We start from the raw sequence: 15,735 nt of genomic DNA on the forward strand, positions 1-15,735 counted from the left end.
TTGGATCACTAAAATGTAAAATGAAGAGTCTTGAGCTTGAAGCTTTAGCCAATCCTTTGTCCTTAGCATCTTGAAGAAGTTCCCACAACCTTTAGTCCATGCCACTCCATTGTTGAACTTATCTGAAACATGCTAGATAGAAATGTTAGTCCAACAAGAGATATGTTGTCATCAATTATCAAAACCACCTAGGGAGCACTTGTGCTTTCAATCTCCCCCTTTTTGGTAATTGATGGCAACATACATCAAAGCTTTAGATAAAGATATGAAGAACAACAAGTAAAGCTTTGGAAGGACATGTAACAAGCATAGGCTCCCCCTACATGTATGCACTCATGTAAATATGAAATATAGAGGCATGTGAGAGCATAACCATGACAGAGTAGGCAATGTGTTACATGCATCTTGGCCATATGCATCAGAGCAAAAGATTATCAAGGAAAATACCTTCATGCTCATGAGTCCTTCTTGCAAACAGTATGTACATAAGCAAGAACTCCTCATACTCATGATTTTGATGCATATACTTACTTTGTGGTCTTGAGTTGGCTTAGGATGGAATGAACCTGCACAAACAAAGTTAGATAACACAGGTACATCCACTAGCCAGAGCAAACAAAAGAAACCACAAGAATACCAAGACTGGGATGACATGTAGAGAGTGAGTACAAGGTACCACATTGGATTCAACATGTCCCCAAGAATAAAGATATGCAATGAATTTGACTGATTTCTTTCTCTTAGGTGTCTTGCTCCCCCTGAATCTTACATGGGATATTGGGAGAAGATAGGGAACAGGAAATCAGAGCTGAAAGATACAAATGGATAGAACTTAATGCAAATACATGTCTTTCCCCCAAAAAGGCATCTCTCCTCTTGAACATCAAGCATCTGGGATCCTTGAGTATTCTCTCCCCCTGGAAGTCTCTCTCCCCCCCTTAATACTTTCTCTCTTGTAGGTTTGGTCCTTGAGACTTTTTCTCTCCCTTGATGTGATCTCTCTCTCCTACAAGCTTTGATGTGATCTCTCTCTCCCCCTTTGACATCAATTTCCAAGAAGGGCTTTCTGGAATCCGTCGTATAGGTTTGGTCCTTGAGACTCAGCACAAAGCAATGGATAAAACTGTGATGCTTGTAGAGGACAAGATTCATTGAGTAGAGCTGGATCAGAAGAAATATAGAACAAGTGGCAAACTATTTTTCCTGTTGCGAAGTCGGTGGCACCGAGTGGTATGTTTCGGTGGCACCGAAAAGATTCGGTTGGACCGAAAATTACAAGTCGGTGAAACCGAGTTCACACAGAGAAAAACACTTGTCACCTCAGCTCACTAGACATGTAGGATCTCACAAAGATTTGCAATGAATTACCTGAAGGATTTGCAAGGAATTAAATGCAGAAAATGCAGAACATAAACAGAAAGAAAAGAGAAGAGACTGAAAAATCTAGATGGAGTTTTTTATTTTTGTTTTTGAAAAAGAGAAAGAAACTAAACATGCATGAGATACACACAAAAAGAACACAAGAGAACTTCATCTAGAGTTGGGTGGTGACATAGTCACCTATGTTAGAGTATATTGACTTAGGAGTCAAGTGAGAACACTTGATCATAGGTCATACTCATCGTTTAAGCTCAAAATGGGGTTACCATTTTTCGTTTAAGCATCTTGATGTATTCACATCTTGTTGAGTTGCTTTGACTCATGTCTTGGAGTAAAGCTTCTCTAAGATGGAATAACATACCTTGGGTGGTGGTGTGGTTCTTGCTCATGTAGTTGAACTTGTGTGGGTACTCAAGGTTGATGTAGCTCATCAAGAGTTGGGAGCACCACTTGGAGTTTGAGTTCATCTACCTACATGGGTTAGTTCTTGCAAGGAAGAGCACTTGTGTATCCAAAAATGACAATCATGAAGCTCAACATAGAATTTGTCAAAGGATATGTTTGAATGGTTTTGTGCTTCCTTGTCTTCAACCACCATTGTGTAGAGTCTTGGTGATGTAGAGATTGCTCAAGATGTGAGTGAGTCGCAATCTCATGGAATTAGATTCAACCAAGCACCTACATGGGTTAGACAACATGCAAGGTGCAAATATATCCAAGACATAAGATAGTTATCATAAGAGATATATCATGGATTAGTCATAAGCTCATGTCTTGCATGTATCCAATGGAGTTTCTACTCCAAGTTTGAAGCATCAATGATGTTCAATTCTCCTCTCAACCTGCAAAACACTTTCTCATCAATAGGTTTAGTAAATATATCCGCTAATTGCTTATCGGTGCGAACATGCTTAAGATCAATGTCACCCTTAGCAACATGATCTCGAATGAAATGATGACGAACTTCAATATGCTTAGTTCGAGAATGTTGTACAAGATTATGACCAATTTTGATAGCACTTTCATTGTCACAAAGTAGTGGAACATATTTCACATAGATCCCATAATCTTTAAGAGTTTGGGTCATCCAAAGTAATTGAGCACAACATGAACCAGCGGCAATGTATTCCGCTTCGGCGGTGGATAAGGATACTGAGTTTTGTTTCTTGGAAGACCAAGACACAAGAGATCTACCAAGAAATTGACAAGTACCCGAAGTGGACTTTCTATCAACCTTATCTCCGGCATAATCCGAGTCGGAATAGCCAACAAGATCAAAAGAAGACCTCTTAGGATACCAAATGCCAAAATTTGGTGTATGGATTAAATATCTCACTATCCTTTTCACAACCTTAAGATGACATTCTTTAGGAGCAGCTTGATATCGTGCACACATGCACACACTTAGCATAATATCGGGACGTGAAGCACATAGGTATAACAATGAACCAATCATAGAGCGATAAACCTTTTGATCAACCGGTTCACCATCTTTGGTCAAATCATTATGTCCACTAGTAGGCATGGGTGTAGACATACCTTTGCATTCTTGCATATTGAACTTCTTGAATAAGTCCTTGGTGTACTTTGTTTGAGAGACAAATGTATCTTCCTTAGTTTGCTTGATTTGCAAACCGAGAAAGAATCTGAGTTCACTCATCATAGACATCTCAAACTTCTCTGACATTTGCTTTCCAAACTTTTCACTAAAGAGAGGGTTAGTTGAACCAAATATGATATCATCAACATAAATTTGGCATACAAATAGTTCTCCATTAACCCTTTTAGTAAAAAGAGTAGAATCAATTTTACCAATTTCAAAACCACTTGTAGTAAGGAACTTGGTCAAGCATTTATACCATGCTCTAGGAGCTTGTTTAAGACCATAAAGAGCTTTGTGAAGTTTGTAAACATGATTTGGTTTCTTAGGATTGATAAAACCGGGAGGTTGTTTGACATAAACTTCCTCCTCTATTTCACCATTTAGAAAAGCACTTTTGATGTCCATTTGGTACAAGGTGATATTATGGTGATTAGCATAGGCAAGTAAGATGCGAATGGACTCAAGTCTAGCAATGGGAGCATATGTCTCACCATAGTCCATACCTTCGACTTGTGTGTATCCTTGGGCGACGAGACGTGCTTTGTTGCGAACCACTTGTCCATCTTCATCTTGCTTGTTGCGAAACACCCATTTGGTACCAATGATGTTGTGGTTGTTGTCGGGCTTCTCAACTAATGTCCAAACTTGGTTTCTCTCAAAGTTGTGTAGCTCTTCATGCATAGCGTTTATCCAATCCGGATCTTCCAATGCTTCTTCAACCTTCATAGGTTCAATGCTAGAGATGAATGAATAGTTTTCACAAAAGTTAGCTAAACGAGTCTTTGAGCGAGTGATTCTCCCGGTTTGTATATCATTTAAGATTTGCTCGACGGGATGATCTTTGGCAATTCTTGCTCGAACTCGTGAGAGCTTTTGCTTGGGTCTTTGTCGAACATCTTCTTCATCTTGTTCTTCTTCTTGGTCTTCTTCATTGTTGACATTGTCGTTCTCTTGTCGTGGTGGAGAAGGAGGTTGTTGATGTTCGTCTTGATGTATTTCCTCGTATTCTTCATCTTGGTGTGTCGCACTGTGGATGCTTCCGTGTCAATTCTTGGTTCACTTTGTCGTGAAGTAGAAGCTTCCACTTGGACAGATGAAGTACTCTCCTTCACCTCCGTTGGACGAATTTTGCCAATGGACAAGTCTTGGATTGCTTCTGAAGGGTCTTTGTCTCCTACATCAATTGGCAATTGCTCTACTTGTAAGCCATTAGATTCATCAAACTTCACATCTACCGTCTCTTCAACCTTTCGGGTGAAATTGTTGTAGACACGGTAAGTGTGAGAGTTTGAGCCATAACCAAGTAGGAAACCTTCATGAGATTTAGGAGCAAACTTTGAACGACGATGCTTATCAAGAATGTAGCACTTTGAGCCGAATACTCGAAAGCATCCAACTTGGGGTTTGTTAGCGGTGAGAAGCTCGTATGCCGTCTTGCCGAGTAGCTTGTGAAGATATAAGCGATTTGTTGCATGACAAGCTGTCTCAACCGCTTCTGCCCAAAAGTGCTTTGGCGTCTTGTATTCATCAAGCATCGTTCTTGCCATTTCGATGAGCGTCCAGTTCTTCCTCTCAACAACTCCATTTTGTTGAGGTGTGTACGTAGCCGAGAACTCGTGTGAAATCCCTTCTTCGTCAAGAAAGGTGTCCACATTTGCGTTCTTGAACTCCGTTCCGTTGTCACTCCGAACCTTCTTGATCTTCACGTCAAACTGATTTTGGGCCTTCCTAGCGAAGTTTCTGAAGATCTTCTGGACCTGCGACTTGTCATTAAGAAAGAACACCCACGTAAATCTTGAAAAATCATCAACTATAACTAGACCAAAAGAATTTCCACCGAGACTCTTGTAGGCGTTGGGACCAAAAAGATCCATATGAAGTAGCTCGAGTGGCCTCCTTGTGGTCATGATGTTCTTCACGGGATGTCTTCCTCCAACCTGTTTACCTGCTTGACAAGCACTGCAAAGTCTATCCTTATCAAATATGACATCGTTAACTCCAAGGATATGATTTCCTTTAATAAGCTTGTCAAGGTTTCTCATGCCAACGTGACCTAGTCGTCTATGCCACAACCAACCTTTTGAGGATTTAGCAATAAAGCAAGTTTTAGGTTGTGCCTTTTTAGAGAAATCGACAATGTAAAGATCACCTCTACGCATACCGGTAAAGACCATTTTATGATTGTCTCGACGAAATACTTGGCACTCTACCTCAGTAAATAGGACATTCAAACCGAAATCAGCAAGTCTAGATACTGAAAGTAAGTTGTAGCCAAGAGATTCAACGAGCATGACATTTTGAATGGAACTATCATGTGAGATGGCCACCTTACCAAGGCCAACCACTTTACCCTTTGAATTATCACCAAAGGTGACATATTTTCGAGGGCCGTCATTTTCAGCAAGCTCACGGAACATCTCTTCATCTCCGGTCATATGATCAGTACATCCACTATCAAGAACCCATTCCTTTCCTCCTGACTCATATCCTCGAAGATTTGCCATAAGACCAAAATGTCTCATTGCATCATCAAGATCGAAGTCACTATCATCATCATCATCATAGTATCCATGTTCACCATGATCTTGTGACTCATCATTTCCTAGAGAGGGTAATTTATTAGATAAATGATCATCAAAGTGGTCGCCTTTATGAATTCTTATAGCTTCGAATATGATATCACTAATGATTCCAACATCTCCTTTAGCATGCTTAAGATTGGTAGGTTCAAATAGACAATTACCAAAACTAGGATCACTAGAGTTCATCTTACTCAAGGCAATAGATTTATGGAGAATTTCATCCAAAGTTTTCAAGGAATGATCGGGAAATCGTTCCTCAAGAAATTTTCATATAGTATAGGCACAATTAAGAGTAGGCAAACTAGCAATCAAATTTTTGGGCAATCCTCTAATGATGAGCTCAATAGTTCTAAGATTGTGAATCATGTCAATATCTTCATCTAGGGTAGGATGCAAAGGATCAATATGAGGTGCACAAGGGCTAGCAATATACTTGTTCAAATGATATTGATTGGAAATTACAAGCATCTCATTTTTCCACTCATGAAAATACTCTCCATCAAGAATAGGCACTCTATGTCTAAGACTCCCTAAGGTAGACACATCCATCTTCCTCCAATGGTGATTAAACCAAGGCAATGGAGACCAAAGCTCTGATACCACTTGTAGGATCTTGAAGTAGATGTGTCTAGAGGGGGGGTGATTAGACACTTAATGCTAAAGTTGCAATTTTAAACTTTTTCGGTTTAAGTGGAGTTTAGGCATAATTTCAACATTCACAATACATATCAAGCAAGCATGCAAAGAGTGTATAGGCAGCGGAAAATAAAGCATGCAACTTGCAAGAATGTAAAGGGAAGGGTTTGGAGAATTCAAACGCAATTGGAGACACGGATGTTTTTCCCGTGGTTCGGATAGGTGGTGCTATCCTACATCCACATTGATGGAGACTTCAACCCACGAAGGGTAACGGTTGCGCGAGTCCACGGAGGGCTCCACCCACGAAGGGTAATGGTTGCGCGAGTCCACGGAGGGCTCCACCCACGAATCTTATTTGCTTGCTCATCGTGGCTCGGGACGGTCCTGGTAACGAAGGTGTCTCCACTCCGCGCGGGCGCTCTGTAGCACAACTATTAAGTTTGCTCTTAGTTCTCGTGCACGACGAATCGACAACTCACTGCAGACGCCGGTGCCTCTCAACCGGCGCTTGTTGACGCAAATACGGACGTCCTTCTGCCGCCAGAATAAGCCAACCATCCTACCGACTTGTAAGTTGCATGGCTCAACCGCATATGCGCGAGCGTACAACACCTCTTTGTGCCAAATATGCCACACTACAGCGCATGGCCCGTTCTTGTTTCTGGAGCGCCCATTCTCTTTTGCCATTTTCGACGACACTCTCAGGGGCTATATTTACATTGGGCACCTACGTTATCACGGTTAGCTGTTAAACATACTATGCGGTTAACTCTGCTTATCAGCTCAGATCACTCAACGGTTTCATTGTAAAGCCTCGGATGACATCTTTCAGCATTACGAGCCATGGTCGGGGGATATACCGCTTAAGTGACAGCCGCTCGCCCGCAGGCGATCTTTCTTGCGACCTCTTCTACGAACGACCGCACGCTTTAGAACCTTTGCTGGCTCGCTCTCTTAGGAGCGGCGTACGGTGATATTGTGCTCGCCATAGGTTATTCTCTGGCCTTGACCTTGGACTGGATCCCTTCCTATCGACAATAACTCTTTATGGCGCCATTCTTCGTTACACGGGTATCTCCGAGCGGAGAGCATATTTCCCTCTCATTCTCGTGAGGAAGTCATGCCCCGAAGATGGCTACTGTTGGGGAAGGTGCTCGGCACCCGGACTAGTTTATACAGCTTCAGGCGTTCCCCCTCTGTTCTTCAAGTATCTGGATGTGGGATGTATTCCACCACATTCTTAACAGTGAAAGCTAACATTAGATTATTACAGGTTCGGTAGGAGCTGAGCACTGGGCGTAGTTGGATGGCGCATTGAGGGCCAAGTACCCTCCGGATCAGGTCACTCCGGATCCTGTCGTAGAGTTCTTCCTTCTGTGGAGTGACTTTCTTAGAATGGTGGGGTTCTTTTTCCCGCATCTACACTCAGATCCGTCTCTGCTATGTCACGCTGACTTTTCTCTGCGGATTTTGGATGAGGAGTAATGAATGCAATTGATTCCCTTGGTATCACTCTCGCAAGTGGTTCTTCACCAGCAACTTCGGTGTGAAAACGGAGGAAGGCGGATGAGCCCGCTCGCCGCATTTCTTTCTTTTATAGCGCAATTTCCATTATTGGCTAGGGTTAAGGAATGGAATATCTTTGTGCGGCATCTTTCTTTTACTCAAACGCACCCTGAAAATTGTCCAGCCCTCAGAAGGCAACATGGTAGGTGGGTAATCTCCTGAATTTATCTCCTGATCTAGTACACTATATGAAGTTGATGTGATATTCCTGTGTTCTGTTTATGGGCCTCTCTCTCTTTAACGAATTCATGATCAGAAGCGGAGGGGATGATAGTAAAGGACGAGGAGCACAATTACATGCGGCCTATGATATAGCCCCTCCACGCAAATGCCACCGGGACACACAGATTCCTTAAGTCCTACTGTTAGGCAGTGCCCCGCTCGACCGAGTATCAAACAAATCGGTGCGATCCCGGACACATGGGGTGCCGAAAAGGTAAACGCTAGTGACCGTTAGGAGATTTTCGTCGGGGAATACGGAATTCTAACTGCAGATTTCCAACTTCGTCTGGGGGACCCGAGGGGATTATGACGTGAATATATGTGCTAGGTTAGGGGCTAAAATCCAAAAAACTCGGCTTTGACCGGATTACTTCAAACTTCAGTAGGGAGGTTCTTCCCCGATTGGGGTTGAGCTGTTATAACAATGAAAACAGAGAGGTTCGAGCAACGCAAACTCGGTGGGGCCGATTGCAATAGTCTCGGGGACCTAAAATATGTCGCGTTTTGCAAGTTGGACTCGGATCTCGAATACAGATAACTGCATTATCCATAACCAGACTGAAATCTCCTCAAGAGTCTTGGACGGCTCTGCGCATTGAGTCCTTTGGCTGGACCCTTACTGCGGCTCGAATTCGAGAGTCCACATGACGTCGGTGTTTGCCAAGCCCATGCTCGTGGGGAGACATGCCAGGAGGCCGATCCCCGAATCGGTTGAGACCGAATACTGATCGTAAAAGGTGGGGCTTTCTTCGCGATTCGCACATGTCTTTATGACAGGCTGTGATGTGACACGTGAAACTCTCCGCGCCATCGGACACCTCTAGAGGCCTCGGCCATCATGGAGTCAGCGGTTGTTATCAAAGCACGTCCGCAAGTTTTGCCCTTCGATCATCTCGGCTTCGGCGAGGCTTGACACAGCCGAAGTCCAAGGGTAGGCTGGACTGCCTCAGCCTGATAGAGACATAATGCACGAGATAATTCACGAAGTGTACAAGAAGGAGTGGCGACAGTGGAACGCCGTATAATACTAGCCCTACCATGGTAGGGCCGACTGTTTCGAGAAGTGTAGGTTCCAGTTGTGGCTCGTTGGGTTTAGTCTATGTGAAGAAGTGGAAGAAAACAACGCAGCTAGTGTCTGGGGGAGGGATTTTTGGGTGAGGGGAGATCTATTAAGGCACATGAAAGACAAGAGGGGTAAGTCAATTAAGGCAACACCTCAATCCTCTCCTTTCGATGGAAAGTCTATTCGGCATAGTTTATGAAACGTGTATTGGGCCGATTGCAGCTCAATAATGTGATCTTTTGGATCACTAAACATGTAAATGAAGAGTCAATTAGAGCTTGACGGCATTTACGCGCAAATCCTTTTAGATCTTGGCTTCGCAGTATCTTAACGACTGGCAGCTCCCACACCATTTTAGACTATGCAATCAGAGGCGAAAGTAATTGAGAGTGAAACGGTATCTGAAACATGCTTGAACAGAAATCGCCCGTGTATATCAAAGAAATAAGGCTGAAAAAAATCCATACGATGGATGCTCGATAGTTCTGGTCCTCCATAGGTCTTCACCCCTGGCCAATAGAGCCGCGCACTTAAGTGAACTATGTCGCAATATAGATTTCACTCATTCATATTGGTATATAGTTGCCCCACCATCACTAGCGGAGCCCGAGCAAGTCGCGAGACGGAATTCAAGTGACTTCGCTCTGTTTGTATTCAATGTATTAAGCATATATTTAGTCTAATCAATATATTGTTATTTACCTTGGCTTATAATTATCATCCCTCTAGCAGCTTTCCCACGGGAACTATTCAAACCCGATAAAACGAAATTAAAGGAACGACTTTTGAGAAATTAATAGTTACAACCACCTAATAAAATGTTTTGATCGTTCAACACATGTCCGATGACGAAAGTACTTAAATCCGCTGTTTCGTAAAAGTTAATACGAATAAAAAAGAAAAAACTAAAAAAACAATATTATTAAAAAAAGATTAACACTAAAAAATTTATTAGCGAAAATATAAAATATATAAACACAACAGGAACAAATAAAGAATGATAAAATAAAAAAATGATATAATATATATAATATAAACAAAAAAATTAATAAAATAAATATTAATTAAAAAAAAATACCAGATTTATACAAATACAAATATTGAAAAAAGGAAAAAAATAATAGTAATGAAGAGAAATTAACATAACAATATAATAGAATTCTGAACCATAGATATCAATGATATTCAAATAGCAAAATTTGTATTGAGGTAGAATCATAACATGATACAGAAATAAAAATGGTCAACAATGAATTTAATAGAAAAATAATTCCAAAAAAGAAGTAGAAGAGTCAAACAAGATCGTTCTTGTGATATATATATATATGTTAAGTTTAATAAGTAGCTGGGTGTCGGCTCTGAGCTGAAATAACTCATTCCTGTGGCCCTGGGACTCACCATATCGAATACATTGCGATTACGTCGACATCGCATCCATCATAAGCGAGGGTGGGAAGAAAGATAAGTGCCAACATGACGAGTCACTATGTTAAAATAGATGACACTCATATGTTAGGGTATTGTGTCATACTTATTTGGCTAGCGTGCATCTTTTCTCTCTCCCGTTGCAACGCACGGGCATGTTTGCTATAAAACAAATAGATATTCTTCGTCCGGCATACTATTTTATAGAAAACCACCTGATTTTTCCAACATTAAACCCGTAGTAGATATCAAATTAAATGTTTTTTAAATACTCATATCTTCTAAACCGTAACTCCAAACTTAACATGTTATATATGAATTTTGATTAGAAAAATATATAGAATCTGAATATTTTTTTTACCTGTTAACAAATTAAAAAAACTATCTAGGGTGCAATCATAATCAATAATGCATTATCCGTCTTTCTTTCATACCGGTAGTGATTCTGATTGGGGATGAACACCTCAGGAAAATCAGGATTGGACACGAATTGAAGATAAATTTGCTAGAGACAACCAATAAATAAGGACATGCATGACAAGAAATAAAAGAAGGACCCAATAAAAATGGGATGTCCGTTGTAAAAGAAATTAAAGAGAAAATGCAGAGGAGATCCAGTAAAGATGAGATATCGCGCTATTCTCCTATATATAAGAAGAAGAAAGAGAGGACATGCATGACAAAAAGTAAAAAGAAGACATGCACGACAAAAAATAAAATAAAAGACATGTTTGACAAGATATATAAAATGATGAAACAGGGACCAATACCTATGACATGTATGGCAAGAAATAGTGATGAAATATAGACGCAAGTACCTGCGTCCACATGAGACCATATAAAAATGTTCTTTTCCAAACAAAAAAATATCTCTCTTTATGCTTAAAAAATCATGTATCTTTTTAACAACTCTTCATGTATTTAAGAAATATGCATGTGAAAAAAAGTGTTCAAAAGTTACCTTAAGTTGGTGATGCTTGAACTGAAAACCGCCCTTGATGCTTACATGTCTCTGTAGTGTGCTAATGTGTCATTGTCTGTTTTTGTCGTTTTCCTTTACCGGCCCATAACAATACCCCATTTCACACATGACATGAATAAATGCATGATCACTTGCCCGTTCCTTTGTACAGATTAAATCTATATGCAAGCTGTGCTGAAATAGAATACCTGTGGAATCTTGAATTGCGCTTTTATGGGCTAAGACCATCTTTATTTGGGCCGTAACTACAAATTCTCAATTTATAGACTATTTTCTGTAAATTAAGAGCGTGTGGTATTTTTTCCCTGTTGCAACGCACAAGCTTTTTTGCTAGTCTATCTCTAATAATAAAGCACGGATTGACTCCGTGGGTTCACCGTCACAATACGCTTTCTTTTCATGAATTTACGCTTTCAGTTTTTTTTCTGTAACACATCTATATTTATTTACCATATCCAAAGTGGAACTAATCTATCTGTATATATCCCGGCTGCGTTGTTGTTTTCCCCCGCCGATCCGGGAGCCCCTTGCCGCCCCGCCGCCTTCGCGCTCGGCCTCGCCACCGGCTGCCGCGCCGCCGGACCTCCACGCCTCGCACCCCTCTCCCTGCTCTCCCTCTTCTCCGTTTCCTTCCCCTTTGTTTCTCTCTCTCACACAAGGACTGCCTCTCACTTCTTCTACAGGAGCAGCCATGGCCAACGACTAACGCCGCCTCGCCCGGATCAGGCCGGAATCGACCTCCTGCAGCCGGATCCGCGCCATCCCGACCTCGCCGGCCTTCCTCCCCGTCTTCATCGCGATCCATCACCGGGCTCGAAGACAATCCCATTATGTAGCAGCAACCGCTGCTGCCGCCAGCAGCAGCAACAGCAACAGGCGCGGCCGAGATCGGCGGAGACGGGGGAGCATGCACGCGCTCCCCGACTCACCCCATCTGTGCGCACGTTCGCCATCGCAGGCGCCGGCGGCTACCGCGCCCCGGAGGTGCTGGACACATGGCAGCCCACGCTGAAGGCGGACGTCTACTCCCTGGGAGTGCTCCTACTGGAGCTCCTTACCTGCAAGTCCCCGACACACGCATCCATGCAGGACGATGTCGGCGGCGCGCTCGACCTGCCATACGTCGTTGGTATAGTCGGTGGTGCGCGAGGAGTGGATGGCTGAGGTGTTTGACGTGGAGCTCGTGCGGCTGGGCGCCATCACCGATGAGGAGATGGCTGCGCTGCTGCAGGCACCCGTAGAGCCATGGGCATAGAGGCAGCAACTCGAAACTCCATGGTTTGCACACAGCAGCACAACGCCACGGTCTACATGCGGCATGACCAACTCCACTCAGATTAAAATTATGTAGTTGTATACGATCCTCCCTTTTGTTCAGGTTTCCATGATTTTTTCAGTTGAATTCAGTTGCAGATTCATTCAACTCATCTCCATTGCCACACACAGAAAGGCTCTGATTTTTATTTTTCTCTGCAAATTGTAACCATTTTTCATATCACACTAAGCAGGCACCACTTGTCAATTTTAGTAGAGTCTGTACATTGGGTCGTTGAGTATGACAGCTGAGCGGCCTCTGCTGATATGAAAATTCTTCCAGAATCTGGTAAGAAATTTTCATCGGACGTATATTCAGCTCCTGAGAAGTACTTAAACATCAAAGGATTGCATACTTTATATGTAAATATCTTACTCAGAAAAGTAGATCATGGAAGAGTCATCTGTACAGTCATTTTGAAGATTATGTTACCCAAATTACAACTCACATTAGAAAAAAAACTGAACATCTGCAGCTTTCTTCCTGAGATTGCAAAAGAAAATTAAGACAACATGCATGCTGGTGTCCTGCAATTAGTAAGTCATATCTAGAAAACCCAAAGTAAAACTGATATATGTCAAATGACCCATATTTAGGGTGGTTTTACCAGAGAGAGTATCGTGTATGGTTCACACAGACTCCAGATGTGGCACCTCTTGGAAAATTCCATTGTATGAATGAGGATCCTACATTTCCTTTGATCCGAACCTTTGGTACACAATTTTAAAGGTTTCATCATAATAAAAACTGACAGTCTTTATACAGTAATCTGAACATTTTGTGGGTTGCCGGACAACTTTGTTCTCCAGTATAGGTGGCGTATGTTTGTGCAAAATGATCATGTAAGGACATCTGGTAACTTTATTCTTTTGTGAAGGTTGATTTACTTGATGGAGAAAACTTACATTTCCTCTAAACAAGTGAACATGACATGTGTGATGTTCAGAAAAAGGAACTTTCGTGTGTTGGCTGGCAGCCCTAATGAACTTTAGACATGTATCCGAGGTTTTGTTGGCTGTAAACCAGTTCGGTCAACAATTTGAGTTTTAGCTTTCTACCAAAAAATAGAAATTAACTACCGGTACCTTCAGATTTAGAATATTCCTCTGCTTTGGGACGGATGGTGGTTATTTGTAGTGATTGGGATAAACTCTGCACATCGACTACATGTGAATTTACCAATCTGATTAAATGAGTGGAGGTTCACAAAGTGCACATGTATAAACCTTTCGTCCATCACCTTAGTGACATGTAATAATTTTGTAAAGGTTACAATGATGCACCATTTAGAAGTAGCAGTTATTAAACTCTCAAAGAATATGCTGCAAAGTGGAAGGCACTGATCGAATTCCTCAGGACATTCATCCCTCTCCACCCACAACGCTCTCATCGTCTGCTAAATGGACCAAAATGATGTTTGGAATTGCTTGCTGCTGCAATTGTTATTCTAGGTTGGTTTGTTTGCTGCTACTATTACTTAAGATTATTGATATTGCTAATTTTTCTGGTTCAGAAACATAAATTTACTCGGAGTAATACTGGCCCCATGTCATGAGCTCATGCGCAATTCTCAAATGATCCATCTTTTTTCTCATGAGCGTCCATTGTCCCACGACACAGTTTCTCATGATCAATGTTTTCTCCCGTTGCAACGCACCACTACTAGGAAAATGACTAAAGATAGGATTGACACTAATGGCACACCAGAGAAGTGGTGCGCCACTACTATATTTTAATGGGGCACCAGGTAGAGATATGCCATTAGTGTGGAAGACACTAATGGCGCACCAGGAAAAAGGTGCGCCACTAGTAAAACATTTTTTTTTCATTTTTTCAAACATACTAATGGCGCATCCTGGCAAAGTGCGCCATTAGTAGTTAGAACTACTAATGGCGCACCGGCGACAGAGTGCGCCAGTAAATTTTTTTTTACTTTTTGGCAAAAAACCATTCTAATGGCGCACCGCTGCTGGGTGCGCCATTAGTAAGCTTCCCCCCACTCCACCTATTCCCCTCCCTCCCTTCCTCCCCACTCGACCTAACCGTACGCCCCCTCCGCCCCAACCGTATGTCGCCGCCGCGCCTGCACGCCCCCTCCGTCCCCTCCGTCCCCTGCTGCCGCCGCCCCGACCCCCGCCCCCGCGCCCCCGCCCCCCCGCCTGCCGCCGCCCCCCCCCCGCGCCCCCACCCCCACCACTGCAGCCCCCGCGCTGCCCCCCCCCCCCCACCACTGCAGCTCCCCCGCGCCGCCCCCACGCCCCGCGCCCCCACCACTGCAGCTCCCCCGCGCCGTGTCTCATGTCTGCCTCTCCAACGCCACCACCGGCCGGCCCTTCATATCGACCCTCGAGCTCTGGCTGCTCAACGGGTCGCTGTACCGCACGGACGCGGAGGCCCGCGCCTTCCTCGCCCTCGCCACCCGCATCAACTTCGGCACCCCCTCGCCAGATCCAGTCAGGTCTGCCTCTTCTTTCTTTCCCCCATTTCTTTCTTCTTCTTCTTCTTCTGTTGATTTGAACATGTAATCATTCAGTTACTGGATTCGTACAGTATACGTCCATACCAAATGGTGAATTATTTTTTTAACCCGAATTTTGTCAACTCCAGCAAATTTAACCCGAATCAAGATAAGATTAATAGCCTACTCGTACTTAAGATTTGGAATGCCTAGGCCACCAGAATCCTTGCTCTTACAAACCATGCCCCAATTTGTCAAATGATGTTTTTGGTTTACCATCCACATCCCCCCAAAATAAATATGACAAACATCACTTTTAACCACTGTATTCCCTCAGACACTGCAGTTTTAACCACTGTAAACTCCCTGTGGCATGAATTTCCCTAGCAGCGAGTTTCATAACAGACAGCAAGGAACAAGGGATTGAAAAACTGCTAGCCTGAAAAAGAACTCATATTTCTCATCTTTTCCTCAGAGAAAGGTTCCCTTTTAACCACTGT

This window comes from Triticum urartu, chromosome 7 (genome assembly GCF_003073215.2).
Source record: "Triticum urartu cultivar G1812 chromosome 7, Tu2.1, whole genome shotgun sequence".
In the NCBI taxonomy this organism is placed as follows: domain Eukaryota; kingdom Viridiplantae; phylum Streptophyta; class Magnoliopsida; order Poales; family Poaceae; genus Triticum; species Triticum urartu.